The sequence below is a fragment of the Rana temporaria genome, chromosome 3, assembly GCF_905171775.1.
Source record: "Rana temporaria chromosome 3, aRanTem1.1, whole genome shotgun sequence".
NCBI lineage: Eukaryota > Metazoa > Chordata > Amphibia > Anura > Ranidae > Rana > Rana temporaria.
The window spans coordinates 302158373-302185504 of NC_053491.1; the positions used below are offsets into that span (position 1 = coordinate 302158373).

At 46.0% G+C, this 27132-nt stretch overlaps 1 protein-coding gene, 1 long non-coding RNA gene and 1 pseudogene across 2 annotated transcripts in view; 2 read left to right on the forward strand and 1 right to left on the reverse strand.

Moving 5' to 3' along the window:
- The window catches only part of LOC120930266 (E3 ubiquitin-protein ligase Jade-2-like), a 1253604-nt gene that overhangs the window by 1117953 nt on the left and 108519 nt on the right, over positions 1 to 27132 (reverse strand). The gene's annotated exons all lie outside the window — the stretch shown is intronic.
- Positions 1846 to 10311, forward strand: LOC120930268. Its single transcript, XR_005747679.1, has 3 exons — positions 1846 to 1922; positions 9357 to 9481; positions 9719 to 10311. It is a non-coding gene; the product is annotated as an uncharacterized LOC120930268 (long non-coding RNA).
- On the forward strand, positions 10953 to 13253 carry LOC120930471 (annotated as a pseudogene).

Consider the following 27132-nt stretch of genomic DNA (forward strand, 5'->3'; position numbering starts at 1 on the left):
GGGGTTGCGATGGGGACTTCGTGTGCCCCATCGTATGCCAACCTGTACCTGGGGGGGTGGGAAAGGGAGCTGTTCGCAGATGACGGCGCCGCGATGTACCTCTGCCACATCCTTTTGTGGCGGAGGTACATCGACGATGTCCTAGTCGTCTGGGCGGGCTCAGCCGATCAATTAGCAAACTTTATGCAATACATCTCTCATAACAGCTTTAACTTGAAATTTACGATTCAATCAAGCCCCACGAGTATTCCCTTTTTAGATCTGAAGCTAATTATTGATCCGAATGGTCTCATACATAGTAATCTCTATCGGAAAGAAACGGCAGGGAATACAATCTTGCACTACTCAAGTGCCCATCCCCGCCCGCTGGTAAGAAGTATTCCTTTCGGACAATATTTAAGGATCAGGAGAAATTGTACCAAAGAGGCAGACTTTGAGATAGAATCAAAAGCTCTTTATGAGAGATTGCTATTGAGAGGCTATAGCAAGAAGGTATTGAGACAAGCCTATCAGAGGGTTAAATTGAAAACCAGAGAAACTTTAATTTTTGAGTCTAAAAGAAAGGAAACCAATTCCACAACTAAGTACATCACTACGTTCAGTGACAATCAAGATGTCTTTCGCCGGATTATAGCCAATAATTGGCATTTCTTTGCGGAAGACCCTGTGGTCTCGAAATATGTGGCAACACAACCAGAAATTATCTACAGACGACCAAGATCCATCAGAGACAACTTAGTACATAGCCACCTAAGTGTAAGCACAATATCTGCCAATACAGTGGAACAGAAAGGGACCTTCAGATGCGGTCAATGTGATCGATATCCCTGGGTAAAAGAGGGGAGGGGTTGCCCCCTGCCAAGGGGAGGCTACCATAAATCGAAGACCTATGCGGACTGCACCACGGTGGGGGTTGTGTATTTAGCAACATGTACCTGTGGTGCGTTCTACATAGGTAAGACAAAAAGACCATTCGCCAAACGTATTCAGGACCATCTGTACTATTTGGAAGCAGGCCTATTATATACACCCATCTGTAATCATGTAGGATTGCAACACAGTTTTGACCCTGCTGTGATTTCATTTTTTGTGTTAGAGGTTATCTCCCCCTCAGAAAGAGGAGGTAATTTTGACAAGAAAATATTACAGCAGGAAACCCGCTGGATTTTCAATCAAAGAGCCACCTATATGCCAGGCTTAAATTCAGCTTTATCCTTTAAACCATTTTTATAGATGAGTTATGGAAATGTCTGCAGGATTAATGACTGATCTTTATATTTATTGTTATTTTTATTTTTACATTCAGAATCAGTATGAATCCAAGCCCACATCTGCCATCTAGTGGCTATTTTCTGGTATATTTTTATCTGCAAATTGGTAAAGTGACAGTCTATCAGGTTTTATGTTAATCTGTCTAAATTGATAATCCTCCCTCTGGAGGACTGGTGCATTAATTGAATCGCTGTTTATATTTAATAATGGATGATTTGATGATGCACACTGCCATGTATTATATCACTACGTTATACTTTATATATTTTCTATGTAGAATACCAAATGTGTACTTTCATTCCTTGTCGGCAGACATGTGTGGATCCAGCAATTCGGATGGGGAACCACTAGGTGGCGCTGTCAGAGCGTCAGCTTTCCAGGCAGTGAAGTTGTTGATCCTGCTGCTGAGGATGGGTTTTCCTATCCATACAGATCGCAGTGCATGTGCAGTGTGGCCGTTTTTGGCCCATCTGCACATGCGCTGGCCAGTCTGGATCCGAGGGAAGTGATGTCAGGGGTCATTGTGACCCTTCACTTCCGGGTCGCCCTGGTCATTTAACCGCCAGCGTGTGGAGAGTATTCAAACACGCCAGGGATACAGAGACATACAGACATCCAGGGGAGGACTCCTAAAGCTTACACTCACCAAGGTAGGAACCAGGACCTGTCTTTTCTTCTCTTTTATCCTCTCTATGTGGCGCCTGAGCACTGGACTTCTTGAAGTGTGATTTGGAGCCTGGATTAATTGCCTTGCTCTGCTGTCCTGTGCTATTCATACTACTTTATATTATTTTTTTGTTTAGGAAACTCTTCCTTATTTGGCCAAGCGTTTTTTTCCCCTCCACCCCTTTTTAGTAATTGGGAAATGCTATTATAAGTAGGGTTGTCCCGATACCACTTTTTTAGGACCGAGTACAAGTACCGATACTTTTTTTCAAGTAGTCGCCGATACCGAATACCGATACTTTTTTTAGAGTTGAAAATGTATTTATTGTTTTCGTATAAACAACACATAAAAATAGCAGAATAATACAAAAGGAAACAATGATCAATGGTACATAAAAGAGACGATCATGATCAAACATGTAATTTGAGTCAGCCCAATGGCTATCGCCCACAGCTTAACTCCTGATGTCTTATAGGAAGTAATGAGCGTCATCAGTCGTCTTTAGGAGCAGAGAACGACTCCCATCAGGCGGGTGTCATTGTTTCCGATCAGATAGCATATGAGAAATTCAAAGTAAAATAAAAAAAAAAAAAAAAGAAGAAAGAGGGGAAACGAACGACCTAAAGGAGGTCATGGAAAGGGAAAAAGAGAAAAGGAAAGAAGAAAGAGTAGAAAAGAGCAGGCAACAGTAGGGGTAGGGCACGAGGGCTGCTGTGAAAACATTTGCTGGGTAGGGTCACAGGAGGGTAATGGGGAGGGACATCCGGAGGTATACGCCTCGATCAGCCCAGAAATAGGGTCATAGGTCAGGGCGGTCGTGTTGGGGGTGGTAGCATGTTAATGAGAGTATCAGAGGCGGAGAAGTGGAGCCAAGTCGACCACAGCATCTTGAATTTTTCAAATGAGTCATTGTCAAGGGCCAGCATCTCCTCCATTCTCATGGTATCGTTCATGATTGAAACCCACCGTGACAAGGGGGGAGTGACAGTCGTTTTCCAAAATGAAGGAATGAGCTGTCTCGCTGAGGACATAAAGAAACGGAGAAGACTTTTCTTTTGAGACGAGACCGACCCAGGGAGAATGGAAAGGAGGGCGATCTTGGGGGAGGGTGTCAATGTGTCATCATAAATTTTATTATAACAAGTAAATACCTGAGTCCAGAAGGGGCGGATCCTCTCGCATTCCCACCAGATATGGAGATAGGTCCCTGTAGCAGAGGTGCATCGCCAACATGTGGCTGGAGTAGACGGGAACAATTTGTGTAACGTGAGGGGGTCCCTGTACCACCGTGACAAAACCTTATAGTTCTTTTCCTGGGAGTAGCAGGATATCGTTGATTTGTGAGTAAACAGAAACGAGGTCTGCCAGTCCGATCGGGATATGTCTTCTTTCAGATCTGCAGACCACTTCCCCGTGTAAGGAGGCAAATCACTATGTAGTAGAGCTTGAAGGAGACAGTATATGGTAGAGAGAAGGTGTCTGGGTGTTTCAGAGAGGGAGCACAGTCGCTCAAATTCAGTGTAGGGACGGTGGATTTGGGAGGAACTGTGTAGACACTGTGCAAATGTAGAGAGGTGAAGGGTGGTAAGCCAGTCTATGGGACCCGTCGATGTGACCGGAGTCCCTCGCAGCGGGTCCACAAAAGAGTGTGCTTGTGGCCAGTCAGAACGCCTAAAGGGCCCTATTGTGGCCGCCCCTATGCCCTGGGGGAATACGGGGTTATCGAACAAAGGGGACAGTGGGGAAGGGTCGGAGGACAAAGAGGTGCATAGGCCCCTATGGACCCATAGTCTGAGAGAGGCAATCGTCAATGGCGAGAGGGACGGCAAGCGGGAAAAATTGGACCCATATCCCCAGAGAAGGGCCCGTAGATCCACGGGTGTTAGGTCTTGTTCGATGGCGACAGAAGCCTTTAGGAAAGGGCGGGGGAACCATTCCAGAATGCGTGCCACATGAGTGGCTTTGTAATAAGTCTCAAAGTCGGGTAGACCTGCTCCACCCTGTGACTTCGGGAATGTGAGTAACTTGTATCTCACTCTGGGCATCCCCCTATTCCATAGAAATCTAATAGCTAGTGAGCGTAGGGCCGCAAAAAAGGTTTTAGGGACTAAAACAGGGATCGTCTGAAAGAGGTATAATAATTTGGGGAGGGTGTCCATTTTAAGGGTGTTGATCCTTCCAAACCACGGTAAGGGGGAACCTCCCCATCCCTCCAAGTCCTTCCGGATGCGAGAAAGTAAAGGGATATAGTTCAGGGAGAACAGGTTGGAAAGGTTGGAGGGTATTGTAACCCCCAAGTAGGACACTCCCTTCGCCTTCCATTGGAATGAGTAGTTAGACCGTAGGGAGGACATCACAGGAGCAGGGAGAGAAATGTTGAGAGCTTCGGTCTTGGAGACGTTAAGCTTAAAGTTACTAAAAGACCCAAACCTTTGGAATTCATGGAAAAGGGATGGTAGAGAGGTATGGGGGTGTTGCACATAAACCAGGAGGTCATCAGCATATAGGGACAGCTTATGGTGAGCGGAGGGTGTTTGTATACCCTGGATGGAGGCGTTCTGCCGGATAGCACAGGCCAAGTGTTCTATAACAATAACGAACAATAGAGGGGAGAGGGGGCAACCCTGCCGGGTGCCATTAGCAATGTCAAACGGCTCAGAGGTTGTGCCGTTTACCAGAACCGAGGCAGACGGCCGGGAGTACAAGGACAGCACTTTAGAGATAAAGGTAGAACCTAGCCCCAATTGTTCCAGTGAGAGTTGAAGAAACTCCCAATTGACCCTGTCGAACGCTTTTTCGGCGTCGAAGGAAAGGAGGCAGGCTTTCATGCTTGTACGTTGGACAAGGGATATAAGGTGAATCGTTTTAGTGGTGTTGTCTCGCGCCTCGCGGCCCGGGACGAATCCCACTTGGTCATTATGAATCACGTTCGGGAGGAGAGGAGACAAGCGATTGGCCAACACCTTGGCGAACAGTTTGAGGTCAATATTGAGCAAGGATATCGGCCGATAGCTGGTACATTGGGAAGGATCCTTGCCTGGCTTAGGGATCACAGAGATGTTGGCGGATAGATCTCTTGAAGGCAGATGGAGATCGTCTATGGCGTTAAAAGCCTTAGCTAAAAGTGGCGCCAGTTGGAGAGCAAAGGTTTTGTAAAAGCGGGGGGTATAGCCATCCGGGCCTGGACACTTGCCTATTTTCAAGACTTTAATGGCACCTAGGAATTCGGTCACTGCCAGGGGTTTGTCTAGTTCCAGGGAGTTTAGTTTGGGGATAGTAGGCAATGCTGTTTCCCTAATGTAGTCCTGCATAGTGTCAGTAGGATGGGTGGTGTGGGCGGGTGGGGTTGTGGGGGGGAGGTTGTACAGCCGGGAGTAGTAATCCCTGAAGGCAGAGGAGATGCCTTTCGTATTAAACGTCTTGGTTTGATCAGGGCAGGTAATGAAGGGGATGGAGTCTCGGGGCGGTCTAGGATGGAGGATCTTTGCCAGGTGTTTGCTACATTTGTTGGCTAGAGAATAATAATGATTACGCGCTCTGTCCCGAGCTATCAAGGAATGTGTATCTAAGAGTTGCAGTAGATCCCTACGTGCATTTGAGAGTCGTACGAACACGGCGGGATCTAAGTCCCGTTTGTGGAGGGATTCGAGGTCCGCTATGGTGGAGAGGAGACGGCGTATGTCATCCGTTCTCATCCGCTTGAGACGGGAACCGTGCTGTATGAGCACTCCCCGGATCACACATTTCAGGGCATCCCATTGGATAAGGGGGGAGGTAGAGTCAGAGGAATGATCAGCGATGAAGTTCCGAATGGTTGTGGAGATGTCTGCCACACAGACGGTGTCCCTCAGTATATTGTCATTGAGCCTCCAGTGCGTACCGACGCGAGATGTTGGAGGGCGGGCTAAGGTCAGATAGATCGGGGCATGGTCAGACCATAGTAGGTGGCCTAGGGAGGCCTGGAGGGGAGTATCTAACAAAGACTGTGATATCAGGAAGTGGTCTAACCTGCTGTAAGAGTTGTGAGCTGCAGAGTAGTGACTGTAGTCTCTCTCCGTGGGATGCTGGACACGCCAAACATCCACCAGACGAGACGCATGTAGTAGGGATTTGATGCGTGTCAAAGAGGAGAAGGAAACAGGAGACTTACCCGAGGAAGTGTCTGCAGATGGGGACATAGCGAAGTTGAAGTCTCCGCCGACGATAAGACAGGGACCCCCAAACGAGGATAATCTGGTGAGAATGGATGAGAGGAACCGAGCCTGGTCCACGTTAGGTACATAGATGTTGGCCACTGTAAAGAGAAAATCATTTAGTCTCAGCTTAAGAAAAATAAAACGGCCAGCTACATCGATAAAGGAATCTAAGATCTCAGGTTTGAAGGACTTATGAAAACCAATGGACACCCCCTTGGATTTGGCCTGAGGGTTAGTACTGTGAAACCATTGCGTATAGTATTTATTGCGTAGGGCCGGGATAGAGCCCGTACGGAAATGTGTTTCTTGGAGCAAAAGGATATTTGAGCGCATTTTGTGAAAGTGATATAAAATCTGGCTCCGCTTCTCCGGCTTGTTGAACCCCCGACAATTAAAGGATGCTAAAGCAATAGGGGTCACCTTAGCCATGAGGGTGGATGGTAGGTATCAATATTGTCCCAGAAATCAGCAGCCCTCGATCTAACCAGCAAAGTTGAGAGAGGCACAGGGAGAAAGAAAGGGGGAAGGAGGAAGGAAGAGGGGGAGTGAGTAGAGGTAGCAAGAGAAAGAGGGGCAAGAGAGAGCAGTAAAGAGCAAAAGAACCCATAATGCAGGAAGGTAAATTACTATATCTCGACCACCATGCTCCAAACCACAAATAGGAGGTAAAAACAATAAGCAAAGGGAATCTTGATTTAGAGGATGAGGTGATCGACAATCTATTCTTAGAAAAAAAAAGGTTCGAAAAAACAAAAACAAAAAAGGCCACTAGGTGGCACCAAAGAACCATAGGTAAGGGAAAAAAAAGACCCTTACCACTTGACATACGACCGTATATCACTCAGTGTCCAATATGGCACTGAGAAAAAAAAAACCCTTAAGGGGGGGTGCGAGGGAAGACCCACAAAGCAGAGTAATCCCTAGGTCCCCCAGCTCCACGGAGTGTAAGAGAAAAAAGAAACAATAATAATATTAATTATAGAGTAGGTTAAAACTAACAAGCATGCAGTACAACATGTAATGATGGCAAATAACAATGACACGTAACAAATTGCAGGGAACAATCAATCGCATGACTAATGCCACATATCTCGGGGTGAACAAAACATAACAGGCCCCCAACATCAGGCAGTCCAGCAGATCAAAAACTTGTCCCACAAATATAGTGATGGTGATAGAAAAAAAAAAAAAAAGAGAGAGGAAAATCCAGCTTATGCTTAGCCATCAGCAGTACAGGGGGGTTCCCTGTAGGAGTGGGAAATCAGTGCGGAAAAGCAGGACATCTCAGTCATTGGGGCCCTGCCGGGGCATGGATCCGGAGTGTTGAGGCGTATGCTTGGGGTTGCGTTTGCGGCCCTGTTTCTGCCATTGAGGTGCAAAGGGGAGGCCCGGCGTAGTAGGAGTGAATGGCCAATCTGGGAGAGAGACCTGCGGAAGCTCCAGTGTGCTGAGGAAGGAAGGCAGATCTCCTAAGGTGCGGAATATGGCGGTTTTGCCCTCGTGGTGTACTCGGAGATGGAAGGGGAATCGCCATTGGTACTTTATCTGTTTAGCTTGCAGTAGCTGTGTAAGCGGTTTCAAGGCTTTCCTCATCGTCAGGGTCTGACGAGACAGATCCGGGAGAAGCATCACAGGGGCATCGTTGAAGAGGATAGTGGTCTGTGAGCTAGCCGCTCTCATGATTTCCTCCTTGATCTTGTAGAAGTGAACTCGGCATAATGTGTCCCGTATAAAAGAGGGGTCAGGGGTCCGGGGCCCCGAGGTTCTGTGCACACGGTCTAATTCAATGGGGTCATCTTTGGGGCGCTGCAGCAATTGGTTAAAAATCGCCGTCACAGCCGTGGGCAGATTTTTGGGGTCAACCGTTTCGGGGATCCCGCGAATGCGTATATTATTGCGACGATTTCTATTTTCGATGTCGTCTTGTTGGTAAGCGAGTTGCTGCAGCATGACAGTGTGGGCATTGAGTATTTGATCATGAGCCTGCACAGTGTTGCTGAGGCTATCAGTGGTGTTATCTATGTCCTCAAAGCGGGCACCCATATCTTTCTTAAGGTCAGAGATCTCCTTTTTGTGCGCTTTTTCTATTCTGTGGACACAGTTTTCAAAGTCAGATTTAGTGGGCAGGGCCCTGATGTAGCTGTGAAGGGATCTCATCTGGGCCTCCATGTCCCAGCAATCACCTGAGCCCAGGGATACATTAGACCTGCTCCTGGTGAGCATGGAGGGGAACAGATTGTCCTCGGGGAGCGGGAGATGGCCATGGGAGCTCACCTGCGTGTGGATTGAGGACTCAGAGCGGGCTGGAGACGGCGGGGCCGGCGCCATCTTGGATTCTGGGCGGCGGAGTGCAGCGGCCCGAGATCTGGCGAATAACTCCTCGAGATCGCCGTTTTGCGTGTTTCCACGGGTGCCCCTCGGTGCCCGCTGCTTGTCCTTCCCCATATGCGGTGGTGAAGGCGGGTTCCTGCGATGCTTGTAGTCCGTGGAGCCGGGGGACCGGGGAGCTGCGAGCAGACACGTCCTACAGCTCCATGCGTCAGGCCACGCCCCTCCGATACTTTTTTTAAATGTGTCCCCAAATGCAGCCATGTCCCCCCCATATGCAGCCATGTCCCCCACATATGCAGCCATGTCCCTCACATATGCAGCCATGTCCCTCACATATGCAGCCATGTCCCTCTAGCCATGTCCCTCACATATGCAGCAATGTCCCTCTAGCCATGTCCCTCACATATGCAGCAATGTCCCTCTAGCCATGTCCCTCACATATGCAGCCATGTCCCTCTAGCCATGTCCCTCACATATGCAGCCATGTCCCTCACATATGCAGCAATGTCCCTCTAGCCATGTCCCTCACATTATGCAGCAATGTCCCTCTAGCCATGTCCCTCGATGCGGCGGCGTGATGCGGCGGCAACGACGGGGGGGAAAGGGGGGGGAAAGTATTCTATTTAGGTATCGGGGGTATTTGCGCGAGTACGAGTACTCCCGCAAATACTCGGTATCGGTCCCGATACCGATACTGGTATCGGTATCTGGACAACCCTAATTATAAGTATACATCATTGCTGATTAAGTGACAGCCGGCATTTTCAAGAGCATTATATATCCAGGATCCACACTTCTGTGCTGACCAGCCCCACATATACAGGTTTATTAAATGCATTATTATCATTTCTGTTTTTAAGACAGCAGTGATAACTATATGAATTATACAGGTTCTGGGACTACCTTCAACATACTGACCTATCTATCATAGCCCCCTAGGGGACTGGTCTCCCCAGAAATCTGTGTCCATTACCTGCCCCCATGATTATCTAGGTGGTTTTAAGTGCAATAGCAGGTATGTAAGATTTGTTTTTCTAACTTTTTGCTTCGATGCGGCTTTTTCTTTTCTTTGCTATGCATTATTAATGGGAGAAACTGTATATATATTTATATGGTGACTATGATCAGTATTTATAGGTATGCTATTTAACACTAGCAAACTATTGCCATGCATATATACATTAATATGTATGATTTCATAGACTCATACACATATGACCTTTACTAGCTGTCACTATTGTTACTCTTATAGATTTCTTTGCTATACCTACCTGCCAAAATCACCAGGGGAACGACTTCACTATAAACCCTGCGGTTCTGACTCCCGCAGGGGGTTAAGCTGCAGCTCGGACAAGCTTCCACCTTGTGACCATTTCTATCTCCTCCCCCCCCCCCTTTGTTGTATCCCATTTGTCTTCGCTGACATGGTTTGTTACTCCACAATTGTTGGTGAGCATGCATCTATTATTATTACTTTTTACTGTTTTGTATTAATATAAGAATACATTTATCCTATGCCCGTTAAACATTATATGTGATTAATTTGTTTTCTTGTTTCACATATTATCAGATGAGAATGTATTGTAGATGAATGTGGCGCCCAGAAGACGCTCCCTTTTGCGAAACATGTCGGCGACTAGCATTTAACTCATCTAACTTTCATGTGCATCTCGTCTGTAACAGGGCAACCAATGATTGTATCATTGCATTCTAAATGTTTTCTTTTATGTATTTAAATAAATGTTGATATTTTTCTATACAAATGTTATACCTGGTATCATTGGCTCACCTACCCCTGACACGACATACTATAGAGTCCTATATCACTGATGCGGTTTCTATACCGACTCAGTTGTTTCTTGTTCTTAATCAGAAAGAAAACGTGTTATTACATGAAAATAATAAGCGCTTTTTTAACTCAGTTTTTTTACACACATTTTGGCACATTCTTTAAATGTGTGTTTTGGCCCTTTTTAATTGCTAATTTTGGCATTATTTATGCATATTTTGGCCTTTTTTTAACATGCCGTAGGTTTTTTTATTGTGCATTTTGGCACTTTTTTTTAAACACACATTTTGGCACAGGTTATTTTAAGATGCATTTTGGTTACTGCACACTTTGGCGCTTCTTTTAGCATATAGTTTGACACCTTTTTAACGTGCATTTTGATTTGCTTTTTATGCGTATTTTGGCAAACCGCACATTTGATAGCCACTTTTGAGATGTCATTAACAATTAATGACACCGCAAGCATATCATGCATTTTGCATGTGTTTCTGGAACTCACTCCAAAACGCAGGTAAAGAAATGAGCCAAAATACATGTTAAAAAAAAGCACCAAAATGTACATAAAAATTTGCTAAAATGCATTTTAAAAAAACAAGCCAAAATGTTAGTTGAAAAAAGTAGCAAAAAGTGCATCAAAAACAGTACCAAGCTCTTTCCACCGGACCCGCCATCTTGCAGTAAGGGCAATTGTAACTGAAAAATTACGAACACAAGAGGCAAAAGGAGAGGAACCTGTTATATGTTCTCTAGACCCTTCCGCAAGCATGTTCCGGTGCCGCTGTCAACATATATGCGCATCTACAAGAAGGGTGATATTGTTGATATCAAGGGTACAGGCACAATCCAGAAAGGTATGCCACACAAGTGCTACCATGGCAAGACTGGCCGGATCTACAATGTCACACAGCATGCTGTTGGAATAATTGTCAACAAACAAGTCAAAGGTAAGATTCTTGCCAAGAGAATCAATGTCTGTGTAGAGCACATCTGCCACTCAAAAAGCAGAGACAGTTTCCTGTAACGTGTGAAGGAAAATGAGAGGAAGAAAAAGGAAGCCAAGGAGAACGGCACCTGGGTGGAGCTTAAACGTCAGCCAGCCCAACCAAGTGAAGCTCACTTTGTCCGAACATTTGGAAAGGAACCTGAGCTCCTTGAGCCAATTCTATATATTCGTTTATGGCATAAAGTACTGCTATTAAAACATCCTTTTCTAAAAAAAAAGTACCAAAATGCACGTAAAAAAGGCCCAAAAAGCCAAAAAAAAATTTTGGGGCATGGAGCATTGTGCATTTTTTCAATGCGCATTTTGGCAAGTTGCTAGAGTATTTGTCAAATGACAATAGCCGGGACTGGACTGCTGATGGTGGCTGTGTGACACAGGGGCGGATCCAGGGGGGACAACGGGGCAATTGATCCCCCCCCCACCCCTAATAAATTAGTTGCACGTCAGATTCCAATTCTGATTGTGTTGGAACCGATTGAAAACCGTGGATCGGCAACCGAGTCAGAGGAAGACAGGGTCCCTCCTAAAAGGGTACAGCACTCTGAAAACCAGGCAGCCACCAGTGATAGACCCAGGATGAAATGCCCAGGCCCAATACCAGCGCTGGACTATAACCCCAAAGTACCAACACAGGAGTTTCAAATCCCCCAAGTAACAGCACTGGAGTGTCACATCCCCCCAAGAGTCAGGGGCTCTACATAACTCCTAGATGCTCTTGCCAACCCAACATGGCTGCCTTCCAACTCAGGGTCAGCAAGCATTCCCCTTCCATTCAATGCACAGCCAGACATGCAGGCCAATACCGAAAATTTCCCTGATTTGCCAACACTTTTCTTTTTAATTTATTGTGTACCAGACAAATCTATTTGCCCAGCAGTATATTTCTAACAACCCTGGTTCATCCTATGCCATCCATATAATTGGAGAAATCTGACTTTGGAGGAATTCAAATTTTTTATGGACCACTGCTGCAAAAAGGTTATTCCATATACCTGCATAACATTTGTACCAGCCGGCCCCTTTTCAGACACCTACACTGTGTAAAAACCCTGACCTGCGGAAAGAGCAGGAAGGACTTTCCACAAGCATTGGTTAACGAAAAACTGCAGGGAGGGGGGGGGAAGCAACTCTGAGCAACAAGGAAGTTCTGGCCTTAAAGTGTAAGGATTAAATATGTATACATGCTGTCCACTATCCAAAAGTACACCAGTCTTGAGATTCACGGAAGATGAGGTCGCATTAAAAAAGCTACATGGTTGGATTTCAATGATACAATGCTTCAGCCCTATTTGGCAACAAGGAGGTCCTGTTTCTTGTTGGTCATTTACCTATTTACAATGCTTATATCACCTACACCAGATCCACAGAAAGACCCACCCCCTTTTAAAATTAATTGAAGAAATGGTCACATCCCTCATCAACCAGCAAAGACCCCCACCAGAAAACCTTTACTCTGATGCTTTATAATTTGCGTATTCTTGTAGTGTCTTGTAATTTCTTGCATTGTTCTAAAGAGATTTCTTTCTATTTCTAGTATACAGTGCCCGATGAAGCTACTAATCGTGGCGAAACATGTAGAGAAATTTTCAGCTTGCACATTCTTGAAACTGTATTGTATAATTGGATGGATTTTCTGTACTCTGTCATTTTAACTTTTATAAATAAATATTTTTTAATTAAAATGTTGTTGGAATTTTGCACCTTAAAAATCCCTACTTCTCCTAAATTGTTTTCAATCAAGCGGATGTGGTGCCAATAAAACTTACAGATAAGCAAAAACGTTTCTCCTTTTTTCTGATGTTGTTAGTCGGCTTCATGCGCGCCAGTTCCCGTACAGCATTCCACCATCTGAAGCAGGCCGAAGATGCCAAAAAAGATGTAGCATATGCAGCAAAGGTGGAGTTAGAAGAGATATCAGCTACCATTGTCCCCAGTGTCCCTCCCAACCCAGCCTATGCATTGGAGAATGCTTCTGACATTTTCACACATCCCTAAAATATTAGCCCATATTTTTAACCATTTCCATCATCTGTGTTGTTTTATCGACTATGCTTCTGCCTACCACTTGGACTGATCTGTTGCCCTGCTACTGTAGTACACAGGGGTCTCACATATGTGAGGGACTCCATAATTGTTTTGGAGAATTTGTGGAAATTCTTGGTATGTGCATGCTATGTGTTATAAATATGAAGGGGCTTCAAAAAAGATAGGTTGTCAGGAAATTAGATGTGTAACTTATGTCCCTAGAACATCTGACGATGATCCTGGCATGTTGGGCCTCTCTATGTGGCCAGGCTGTGTAAAAGTCTCACGCATGTGGTATCGTCATACTCAGGAGAAGTGGCAGAATGTATTTTGGGGTGCAATTGTTGCTATGTATATGCTATGTGTTAGAAATATTGTATAAAAAAAAAACAACTTTGTGAAAAAAAAAAAAGGTTTTCATTTTATTTCCACATTTTCCAAAAACTTGTAAAAAAAAATGACGACATGTTCAAAAAACTCATTATGCCTAGTAGAATATACATTGGGATGTTTGCGTTCCAAAATGGGGTCATTTTGTGGGCATTTCCATTGTCCTGGTGATCAAGGCCTTCAAATGTGTGATAGGTCGTCATGAAATTAGATGTGTAATTTGTGTCCCTAGAACACCTGGCGGTATGCTGGGCCTCTGTATGTGGCCAAGCTGTGAAGAAGTCTCACATGTGGTATCGAGGAGTAGCAGAATGTGTTTTGGGGTGTAGTTGCAAGTATGCATATGCCATGTAGGAGAAATAAAGGATCACTAAAGTAAAAAAAAAAAAAAAAATTTAAACAACAAAACATGTTATACTTACCTCCACTGTGCGGCTCGTTTTGCACACAGTAGCCCCCCGATCCACATCTTCTGGGGTCCTTCGGCGACTGTCTCGGCCCCCCCCCACAAGAGCTTTCCACCTTCATGCGAGCGAGCTCGCATGGTGAAAAGCTCTGGAAAGCCATAACCGCCGACTGTATCACTCCCCGGTGCGCGCATCATTGGATGCGAGTGCCAATCCATCCAGTGTAACCAATCAATGGCCAGGCTGAGGAGAACCGAGGAGGATGACGGGGACGAGCGCAGGACTTTCGAGGGGTCAGGTAAGTAAAACGGGGGGGGGGGGGCGGTACTGTCTGATGTTTTTTCACCTTAATTTTTTTAATGACTTATTCCAATTACAAGGAGTGTAAACATCCCTTATAATAAGAATATGGCATGATCGGTCCGCTTTACAGTGAGATATGGGGTCAATAAGACCCCACATCTCACCTCTAGGCTGGGAAGCCTGAAAAAAAAAAAAAAAACGATCTCGGCTTCCCAGCCGAGACGACGCCATTTGTTTGAATGCAGAGGTTAGGCGTGACGTTATAACATCGCGCTTGGCCTCCGAACGATCATAGAGACTCCAGCGACCATCTGGTCCGAGGTAAATCTCTATGATAAACATCCGGGGATCCTGTCTCAGACTCACTGATGAGTCGGTAGAAGCACCGGAGGGGGACGTCACATCTCTCCGCGGCAAGAACGATCAAGCAGTGGAACAGCCGCTACAATCATTCTTATGGTGTAGGAAATCACCGGCCGAAAAAGACGATATCTGAATGATACCTGTAGCTGCAGGTATCATTCATATATACCGCAAAGTCAAGGACGTCATATGATGGCCGGCGGGCAGGAAGTGGTTAAAGCAGTCCCACAGTGACCTCAGTTCTCCTTTACATCACAGCCCCCGTTTCATAACAGTGCAGCCCGTAGCGTAAAGGGGACTCCACTGTAATGTAATGTAAAGGAGGGCTGTGATCTGAAGAGGGCCGCACTGTAAGGTTATTATTACAGTGACCCTTTACAGTGCAGTCCCCCTTTACATTAAAGTACCCGTGGCAATCACAGCCCCCTCTCCTTTTCTCTGTAACATCACAGTACCCCCTTTCACTCTCTGCCTCCCCTGCACAATTCAGCCTTTGATAGGGCAGAGGCAAGATTCCGTCTGTATGTCTTCGTCAGGGTCTCCCCACCCTCGCCGACTATGTCATCCTATCAGCAGTGTAGGGGGCTGGGAGGAGCTGCAGATTTGGACAGAGGGCGGAAGCTGCCCAACTTAGGTGAACAAGCAGGTGATTACCTGCTAGTGAATATAAAGACTCCCGTACTCTGTTCAGCTGATAGGATTGCATTGTCAGCGGGGTGGGAAAGAACACACAGGCATGGCCACACAGCGGGAGGTGAGCGGTGACCGCAGTCTGTGATGGTCTTGTCTGGACAGCAGTTTCCACAGTCATCAACAGGCGACAAGACGGTACGGGTCGGCGGCCGGGGACCCCTGAGCTAAGGTGTGTTTTTATGGCGGGAATGTTCTAGCGATGTCTGCCATGGGGACCTTTTTGCCATAGTGCAGCCAATCCTCATTTGCGGGACATACATCATCTTTACTTGGATTGAGTGAATAAACAGCAAGCCTGGTTTGAAGTTGTACAAACTCCTGATTGGGAACACCGAGGACAAAGAAACTAGAGGGCATGTGTTAGCGGGCTTTGGGCTAAGTCCATAACATCTGGTTGAGATGCTTCCGAGATTATTTCGAAATCACCGACAGGTGCATCTTATTTCTTGTTAACCTGTATTTAACCTTTAGGCCAGGTTCACACTGGTGCGACAAACGCTCTGACATTGGGAGCTCATGTCGCATGACATGTAAAAATCAACGTTTCCTATGGGAGCCGTCTTAACTGGTCAGACACATGTCGGTCCGACTTTGATCCTACTTCAGCCCATTGAATATCATTGAAGTTGGATCAAAGTCGGAAAGCCGTCTTGCATGATCTGACTTGGCGTTAGACTTGTGCTCTGCTGATCTTAAGGGGGAACGCCACGCCAAATTTAAAATAAAAAAACGGCATGGGTTCCCCCTCCAGGAGCATACCAGGCCCTTAGGTCTGGTATGTATTTTAAGGGAAACCCCCAAGCTGAAAAAACGGCGTGGGGGTCTCCCCAAAATCCATACCAGACCCTTATCCGAGCACGCAGCCCGGCCGGACCGGAAAGGGGGTAGGGAAGAGCGAGTGCCCCCCCTTCTGAACTGTACCAAGCTGCATGCCCTCAACATGGGGGGTGGGTGCTTTGGGGCAGGGGAGTGCACTGCGCCCCCCCCACCCCAAAGCACCTTGACCCCATGTTGAGGACAAGGGCCTTTTTCCGACAACCCTGGCCGTTGGTTGTCGGGGTTTGCGGGCTTATCGGAATCTGGGAGCCCCAGATCCCGGCCCCCCCACACAATGTGAATAAATATGGGGTACATCGTACCCTTAGCCATTCACCTGGGGGAAAAAGTGTCAATAAAAAGAAACACACTAGTCATTTATTAGGCAGCCCTGGGGGTCTTCTGACTTTGGTGGTCTCTTCCGTTCTCCACTCTCTCTTCTCCCGCTCTCCGGTGTCTTTGCTGCGCTCTCTGGTTCCGGGCTTCTTCGCCATCTTCTGCCAGCTCTTTACTAGCGAAGGCCGGGTCTTCTCTGTCGTCTTTTTCCCTCTTTTCTTCTTCTGATGTTGACACAACGATCTCTCCCGCTGTAATGCCGTGTGCGCAACGATTTATATAGGCATGGGGCGGAGTCACCGACTGATGTCCCCCGGTGACCCTGTACCTTACGATGTCTCAGCCTGGGGCATGATGGGACTGTGACATCATAAGGGGTAGGTTCACCGGGTGACATCACCAGGTGACTCCGCCCCATGCCTATATAAGTCGTTGCACACACGGCATTACAGCGGGAGAGAGCATCATGTCAAGAAAAGAGGGAAAAAGACGACGGAGAAGAGCAGGCCACCGATAGTAAAAGAGCTGGCAGCAGATAACGGAGGAGCCCGGCACTGTAGAGCGGGAAAAGAACCAGAGCGGGAAAGGAGGCCAGAGAGAGAGGAGAATGGAAGAGACCCCCAAAGTCGGAAGAAGACCCTCTGAGCTGCCTAATAAATTACTTTAAAAACCTGTCCAGTGTGTTTTTATAATTGATACTTTTTTTTTTCCCCCTGCTCTTGGAGGGGGGACCCATGCCGTTTTTTTTTTTTTATTTGGTGTGGGGTTTCCCCTCAAGATTTATACCAAACACATTGCCTGGTATTGGCGGGCATCCAAGTCGGATCCCGGTTCATTGAAAGTCAGATGTGTGTCGGCTTCAAGTCGCAGGGCAAAGTCGGATCCAAGGTAGGACAGCTGTTGTGTCGTACCCGTGTGAACCAAGCCTTAATGGCGTTTTGCAATCCTATAAACTTGCATGGAAATATAAAACCTGTCTGATATGAACAAAACTTAATTGACACATGCCTTAACCACTTCAGCCTCGGAAGGTTTTACCCTCTTAATGAACAGAACACTTTTTGCAATTTGGCACTGCACTGCTTTAACTGGTAATTGCGCAGTCATGCAATGCTGTACCCAAATTAAATTTGTGTCCTTTTTTTTCCCACAAATAGAGCTTTATTTTGGTGGTATTTGATCATGATTATGCAATATAAATAAAAAAAGGACTGGAAAATTAAAAAAAACAATACTTTCTACTTTTTGTTATTAAAAAAATCCCATAAAACTAAATGTGTCATACATTTAGCCAAAATGTCTTAGGTAACAAAATTAAAATAATAAGCGTATCATTTATTGGTTTGTGCAAAAGTTATAGCATCTACAAACTATGGTACATTTACTGGAATTTACGCTGCTATTAGTTTATGATGGCCAATCTCATTTCTTGAGGTGCTAAAATGGTGAGAGCAAACCCTGTTGCCATCAATGGCATACCTGCAAATCAAACAATGGTTAACAATAAATCGCAGTACTAATAAATCATCAACTCAATAAAACAACTTTTTTTTATTGCAATCTGTGGCAAAAAATAAATAAAAAAAAGTGTAAAAAAAAATACATGGCGAAGCATAGGGGCAATTTGCCCCTGAGGCCACCCCAGCCCCTATGCTTCGCCATATAAGCTCTTTTTTTATAAATATAGTGCTGAAATCATCTCCTGCAGCGCACGAGTCGCGGATTTACATAGAGCGAGAGCAAACCCTGTTACTGTCAAAATGAGCAAATCAGTGTTGCAGCTGAATGGCGCACCTGCAATGCAAACAATGGTTAACAGTAAATCGCAGTAACAGTACAATAAGAGGGAAAAGCATACCTGCAAAGCAAACATGATAAAACACAGTAACAATAAAACATATATAGCATAAAATCCAGTAAAAACAAAAAACTATTTTGGCTTTTTAATTTTTTTACACTTTTAATATAATTGAACGTTCCAGGTTAGGGTCTCAAAATCTTTCGAGATCCTGTGTGAAAGTGTGCCCTAGGACTGTGCCGTGTTGTACCCTATGCCAATACCCCACTAGTGTGTGGTAGCGATAGAAACAGAAGGGGCAATAAAAGCGGGTGTCACGCCTATGTCCGCGTTTTCCACAGACACAACAGCATCTTCTATGGGGTTCTCTTTGGGTAGGGGAGGAAATCCGGAAAATGCCTCTCATGCAGCCAGCTCACTGCATTTGGATTAGGAAATTGGGCCACAGCACCTTCTGGATACAGAAGGTCTGCGATGATCTCGTCCTGGAATCTTTGAGACACTTTGTATGGTACATAAGCATTGAACAGAGCCAACTGGAATAGGTATACAGACACTTTTTTATACAGTACCAGTGTCTGGTCTTATGGGCAATTAAGCACAGCCTCATAATCTGGTCATTGAAGTCCACCCTTCCCATTTTAAGGTTGTATTCCTGGCCACAGAGGGTCTTCTCAACACCAGTAACCGTAGTAATTTTGGCTGCCGTGTCTGCTTGAATGGAAGACGGAACAAAAACATCTATTTGTCCTTTCATCTAACTGCAAGCAAATGGACATTGGATCTCAAGCAGGCTCTCTCCCTCGTCTAAGTCGGGTACATACAAGCTGCTAGGGGAAGCCCCAGTGATTAGATCGCCCAGTGCCACATGTGCCAAATCCTAATTGAAATGGGTGTCTGAAGAGTAGCACGCTTGTATAAAAAAAAAAAAAATTGTTAAGTGTATTTTGTGCGTGTACTCGAGAGAGGAGCCGGACTGCATGAGTTGGGAGTAGGCAGGCCTCCCCCAGAGGCAATCTGCCACCTTTCTCCATGCCCCAGGTGGCAATGGCGGGTGTGTGAGGGGGTCCTTCCACACAGCCCGCCCTACCTGCTCCGCTTTGAAGCCCAACGGGGCAGAGGGACTCCCTATAAGGGAGTGAGAGGATTAGCCCGCTCAACCAGCCCCGATAGTCCTTCACCTCTCTTTTAGAGACCGCGTGGTCAAAGTGCGTGTGTGTTAACCCAATTTCGAGTGCGTGTTGTGGTTTTTGTGGGAGGGGGGTGGGCGTACTAAGCGCAGGCTTACCTCGCATAGCACACCCACCGGATGCCGGGCTGAAACCACCAAACTCAATTCACATGTAGCCGAGACCGGGATCCGAACCCCTAGCTGCAGAGGTGAATGGCTTGTCAGCGCAATGTCAATCGCGTTGAGCCACCGCAGCTCCCTTAAAAAAAAAAAAATAGGATTTTTGTACTCACCGTAAAATCCTTTTCTCTGAGTTCATGGGCGGACACACCAGCAATCTTGAAAAAGTGGGGTATTACCCTTCATTCAGGAGTGACTAGGCAGGAACTTGTATAAAAAGTGTTAAACACATCACACACAGTACAGTACCGCCCAGGGGGCGGTCCCTCTGGGTATAACCCCTCTCCCTGCACCTCAGTTTCGTCAAAAAGCAGTACAAACTTAAAAAGGAGGGAAAAAAATCCTATTTTCTCTTTCGCTCATGGACGGACACAGCAGCAATCTTGACAAAGTGGGAAAGCAGTGTCAAAAAACGAGGGGTGGGAACAGCATTAAAACTAACTTCACCCCAAAACAAAACAGAGCTCCTCAACGGAGGAGTTGCAACTCTAAACAGACACCTGCAAAACTTTGCAGCCGGAAGAAGCATCCGAAGATGCACTCACATCAACCTTGTGAACGGACGACCAAGTCGCCGCCTTACACACCTGGGAAACAGACGCTTGATGTCGGAAAGCCCAAAAAGGCACCTATTACCCTGGTCGAATGCGCTGTGACAGGAAAGCGGGGCACCCGACCCTTTATGGCGTAAATAAAATTACAGAAGAAAATATTGCGCTATGGGATGTGAGTATTATAAATTGATCAGGTATATAAATGAAAAAATGTGTTAAACGGATAACTCAAGCTGCAACACCTAAATACACGTGATAAACATGTAAACAAGAAAAGAAAACAAAAAAGGAAGAGTTGCGCTTAGGCAGCCCTAAATACACGTGATAAACATGTAAACAAGAAAAGAAAACAAAAAAGGAAGAGTTGCGCTTATAATACCACATGGTAAAATGTGCAGATAAGTGAATATATGAAAAACAAATAAATATATAAATATATCTACTAAGTAATCTTAATGAATAAATAAATAGATAATAAATACATAATCCTTGATGAAACAAATATTAACACATCAGGAAGGGCATATATGCCATGTGCAATAAAGAAATAAAAAAAAGATCCAAAAATCCCCAAAGTAGGGACTCAGGGATAATGTCCCCGCAGAATGGATGATTTTTGAATAAATTGTCCAAATCCAAACAACAACTCCAGGGATGTAAGTTGGGAAGATGAAGATGAGAGAAGTTGAATAAAATGAGGAGAATCCTGAAGATACACCGAGGAAGGAGTAAGTAATAAACTCTTACCAGATAACCGTTCAAATACAGCATATCGGTCCACTCAATACAAAGAAGAAGGACTGCACCACTCCGCTGTTACCAGCTAATCCTCGCCTGGTGTATATAGATTTCAGTCTCCTTTCAGGGTACTCAGCTCACTTTGAAGCTCCAAACATCAATGGGAAACCTCCTTTGTCTTGCTGCGATTTAAAGTTCTTTTGCATAAAACGTGTATTTCGGGCTCTCTGGTCCCTCCATGTGTGGTGGGTGGGATAAGTTGGAGGAAGATGAGGGATTTTTCTCTCCCGGTGTCCGAGGCTGAAGACAGGAGGTGTCCAGAGAAGAACAGGCTTCTTCCTGGCAGTGTATATCTATGAAGAATTAGCTGGTAACAGCGGAGTGGTGCAGTCCTTCTTTGGATTGAGTGGACCGATATGCTGTATTTGAACGGTTATCTGGTAAGAGTTTATTACTTACTCCTTCCTTGGTGTATCTTCAGGATTCTCCTTATTCTATTCAACCTCACTCTGATTGGTGGTGGAATTCTCTCATCTTCATCTTCCCAACTTACATCCCTAGAGTTGTTGTTTGGATTTGGACAATTTATTCAAAAATCATCCATTGTGTCCCTGCTTTGGGGATTTTTGGATCTATTTTTTTTTTTTCTTTATTGCACATAGCATATATGCCCTTCCTGATGTGTTAATATTTGTTTCATCAAGGACTATTTATTATTTATTTATTTATTATCTATTTATTAATTTATTTATTCATTAAGATTACTTAGTAGATATATTTATATATTTATTTGTTTTTCATATATTCACTTATCTACACATTTTACCATGTGGTATTATTAGCGCAACTCTTCCTTTTGTTTTCTTTATGGCGTAAGCCTGAATCACGATCTGTCGGATCCACCTTGAGATGGTGGCCGACGAGACCGCCAGGCTCTTCTTGGGACCAGCCACCAAAACAAACAGTGAGTCTGACCTGCGGAATGGAGCAGTAGCAGATAAATATACTCTCAGAGCTTGGACAACGTCCAAGGAATGCAACGTCGCCTCATTATGATGCGACGGACGAGGACACAAGGATGGAAGTACAATGTCCTCATTGAGATGGAGAGCTTCTGACCTTCGGCAGAAAAGAAGGCTGCGGACGCAGCAGCACCACCTTATTCTTGTGGAAAGACCAGATAGGGTGCCTTGCATGACAAGGCTGCCAGCTCAGAAACCCATCTAACTGACGTAACAGCCACCAAAAAAAGGGATTTTTAATACAGCTTACCTGTAAAATCCTTTTCTTGGAGTACATCACGGGACACAGAGCGGCATATTCATTACTATGTGGGTTATATGGAGTACCTTCAGGTGATGGACACTGGCAATCTCAAACAGGAAGTCCCCTCCCTATATAACCCCCTCCCATAGGAGGAGTCCCTCAGTTTTGTAGCAAGCAGTATGCCTCCCAAAATGTTCCCCATAAGAGGGGTGGGAGCTCTGTGTCCCGTGATGTACTCCAAGAAAGGGATTTTACAGGTAAGCTGTATTAAAAATCCCTTTTTCTTTCTCGTACATCACGGGACACAGAGCGGCATATTCATTACTATGTGGGATGTCCCAAAGCAATGCTTCCAATGAGGGGAGGGAGACATCTCAACCAGGAGATTTAATTCAGAAAGTATCCTTTAAAATTATAATAAATCCAAATTAAATCCAACAAAAAATAATTAATCCGATTAATTTAATTAATTAATTAATTAACCAAGGGTGCCCCGGATCCCGAGGATCTCAAATCGCAGCCTGCAGCACTGCCTGTCCAAAGGCTGCATCGGCCCTTCTTCTCACGTCCAATTGGTAAAATTTTGTGAACGTGTGGACCGATGACCAGGTTGCCGCCTTGCAAACCTGAGCCATAGAGATCTGGTGGTGTGCTGCCCAGGAGGCGCTCATGGCCCTAGTAGAATGGGCCTTAACTGATAAAGGAGGGGGCAACCCCTTCAAGCCGTAGGCCTGACTGATTAACTGCTTTATCTAGCGATGGAAGCTTTAGCTGCCGCCTGACCTCTCTTGGGTCCTTCCGGCAGGATGAACAATGTATCCGTCTTTCGAATCTTTTCTGTAGCTTTGAGGTAGGCCTTCATGGCCCTAACAACATCCAAGGTGTGCAGCAAGCCTTCTTTTCTCGAAGTGGGCTTTGGAAAAAAGGATGGTAGGATCAAATCCTGGTTCAAGTGAAAACTGGACACCACCTTAGGCGGATGTGGACGGAGAACCACTCTGTCGTTATGCAGAACGAGGTATGGTTCTTTAAAGACAAGGCTGCCAGCTCTGATACTCTTCTAGCGGAAGCCAAAGCCACCAAAAATACCAACTTCCTAGTTAGTAATACCAACGGAACCTCTGCCAGAGGTTCAAAGGGCTGCTTTTGTAGAGCTGACAACACAAGATTCAAATCCCATGGACAAACCGGAGATTTGATAGGGGGGTTAATACGCAAGACCCCCTGCAAAAAGTCTTAACTAGACAGTGAGTGGCCAAAGGCCTCTGAAACCACACTGACAAGGCAGAAATCTGTCCCTTGATAGTGCTTAAGGCCAAATTTGTGTCCACTCCTAGTTGGAGAAAACTTAACACTCTGTCAATGGTGTACTTGCGAGGGAGCCACTTTTGGGACTCGCACCAGACCACGTAGGCCCTCCAAACTCTGTAATAAATTACTCTGGAAACTGGCTTTCTTGCCTTAATCAGAGTTGAAATCACCTGGCTGGATAGACCTCTACCCCTGAGAATCAGGGATTCAGCCGCCAGGCCGTCAAATTTAGATGCCCTAAGGCAGGATGGAGGATCGGGCCTTGTGAGACTAGGTCTGGACGAAGTGGAAGGGTCCAGGGCTCCCCTACTGACATTCTCACGATTAGTGAGAACCATGACCTCCGGGGCCATGCCGAGGCTATCAGAATGACCGGTTTGTTCTCTCCCCCAGGCGGGGCAACATCTGCAACAGGGGGAAGGCATACAGTAGATTGTACTGATGCCAAGGGCAAACCAATGCATCGGTTCCACAGGCCAGAGGATCCCTTGTCCGGGACATGAACTTGCTCAGTTTCTTGTTGTACCTCGATGCCATGATGTCTACGTCCGGCAATCCCCATTTCTGGCAGATCTCCTGAAAGACCTGGGGATGGAGCGACCATTCCCCTGGAACCAGCTGCTGGCGACTTACGAAGTCCGCCTGCAAATGGTCCACTCCGGGAATAAAAATTGCCGAGATGCAAGGCACATGTGCCTCTGCCTACAGAAAAATTAAATTCACCTCCTTCTGGGCGGCTCGACTCCTCGTGCCTCCTTGGTGATTTATATATGCCACAGCCGTGGCATTGTCGGACTGCACTCTCACTGGAGACCCCTGTAGCTCGGATGTCCATGCTTTTAAGGCCAACCGTGCAGCTCTGATTTCCAGAACGTTGATGGGCAGAAGTGTCTCTGCCTCTGCCCATGTCCCCTGCTGAGTCTGCCCGTCCAAGACTGCTCCCCAGCCCCGTAGGCTGGCATCTGTGGTCACTATCCTCCAGATAATTGGACTGAAAGATTTTCCCTTCTTTAGATTCTGGGGGTTTAACCACCAGCAGAGACTTTGACGGACCTTTGACGAGAGGGTCAAGGGAAGATCCAGGGCCACTGGATCTTTGTTCCAAGCTGACAGAATGGCCGCCTGTAGGACTCGAGTGTGAGCCTGAGCATAAGGTACTGCCTCAAAGGTGGCCACTAGTTTGCCCAGTAATCGCATACATAAGCGAATTGTTGGTTCTCTTTTGCTCTGAACCAACCGGATTAAGTCTCTGACACCTTCGGCCTTTGCCAAAGGTAGGAACACTTTTTGTCGTTTTGTGTCTAGCAGCATGCCGAGGTATTCCAACCGATTTGTGGGTTGCAAGGCCGATTTCTCTCAGTTTAAAAACCCAGTTGAATACCTCGAGAAATTGGACCGTAAGGGCTACTGCTTGATTTAGGCTGGAAGCAGAGTGGTCTATGATAAGGAGGTCGTCCAGGTAGGCTAGGATCGAGACTCCCTGGGCCCTTAGGTTGGCTAAGATGGGAGCCAGGTTTAGGGCATGCACAGGAAGATTAAGTTTCAACTTTTAAACTATTGATCTGCTCATAATATGATTACTCTCCAAAGCTTTGGAGTCATGTTCACACGGTATCACGTTGTTTATTGATATACCTGTACTTGCATATGACATACTATGTAACCTGTTTCTCGATTTCTTCTTTTTTCAATAAAAGCTGAATGTTCAAAAAGATGGGAGCCAGGACCTTCGTGAATACCCGGGGGGCTGTAGCTAGCCCGAAGGGGAGAGCCACAAATTGGAAGTGGCGTTCTGCGACTGCAAAGCGCAGGAACCTCTGATGCCCCTGAAAGATTGGTACATGTAGGTATGCATCCTTTATATCTATTGAGGCTAAATAATCGTTTTGCTGCAAGGAAGCTGCCGCCGACCGTACGGATTCCATCTGAAAGGTGCGCACCCTTAGGTAAGAGTTCAGACCCTTCAGATCCAGGATTGGTCTGACGTCGCCGTTGGGCTTTGGAATGATAAATAGGTTGGAGTAAAAGCCTAGCCCCCGTTCCTGGGCTGGCACCTCTATGATTACCCCCTGGAATAGTAGACGATCCAAAGCTGCCAGCAGAAATGCTTTCTTTACTGGATCTTTTGGAATCTTTGATTCCTGAAAATGAAGAGGAGGCAACTCCTGAAACTATCTTGTACCCTGCGGCGACCAAGGAAAGAACCCACTTGTCGGGGATATTGGCTTCCCAAACTTCTGCAAAGAACTGAAGTGTAACGGCTACCCACTGGTGTGAGGGTCTCAGCCGTTGGAGACGTCCTTTTCCCTGGCAAGCTGCGATATGCAAGTACCGCCGGTATATCCCATCGAACGCCCTTCCAAGAAACGAGACGTGCTACGTTTGCAGAGTCAAGCAGACTGACTTTATTTGGCATATTTCACCTGCTTATATCTGCTTACAACTGTACAGAAACAAATGACACTCCCTTGAGCCAATCAGTCGCTAGCCGTTTTTGGCTCCTTAACTTGATCAGACAATAGAATTCAATTAACCTTTAAAACAATTATCACTCACACATAATCCCCATCAGCAGACACCTCACAGGGGGCCTGTTACCTCCACAAAAGAGTTCATTAGTTTTGCGAAGAGTACATTAGCATTCAGCAGTGAAAGAGACTCTTTGTCCAGTTAACCCTTTGAGCTCAGAATACAATGCGGTACATCCAATTGTGACAAGCCATGCAGTTCCTTGTAGTCCCCCTGCATGAAGATTATCGATGTCCCGGCAGCAGGCATATGTCCGTTACACTACTCCCCTTTTGTGGAACACTCCGGCAGACCCGGATTGATCCTTTTCGGATCAACTTGGGGATGTCCGGTCTGCTGTTAGGGTAAAAGTTCCGTTTGCCTGGACAGTCCGTCGGCGTTCCCATTGGCTTACCAGGTCGGTAGCTGATGGTGACGGTGAAGAATAGAATTCAATTCTGGAACAGTCACTTGCTTTGCTCTCTCAATGGCTCCCAAAACCTGTTGCTGATGCTCTTGGGACAGATACGGCACCACCTGGATGCAAATCCCATTTAATCTTTTGACAATTTCCGCCTGTTTGTGCATTTCAATGTTCAAGCCACGGGACATCTCATAATACATGACATAGTGTCGTTGCATCTCTGATTTCTCACTGGCCAACTTGTCACATTCCCATTTTAGACTGTGATATTGTGCCGGATCTACAGTACATGTCGGGGAAGGTAGTCTTACCCGGTTCTCAGCAGCAAGCGGGTTGATTCCAGCAACGCGGGTGCTCACGGGACAAGCAGCAGCAGGTGTAGGTAAATAAGCCGAAGTCAGAGGGCCAATGTCGTTGCCCAGCACCACCTCGGCAGGTAGGTTGTCCATGATACCAACTGTGGTCTTTCCTGACCCGGCTCCCCAGTCTAAGTGCACCCGGGTGGTGGGTACGCGAAATACAGCACCCCCTGCGACCCGGACGGCAACTGTGCGAGTGGACACGTTCTCTGGCTTTACCAGATGTTTTTGA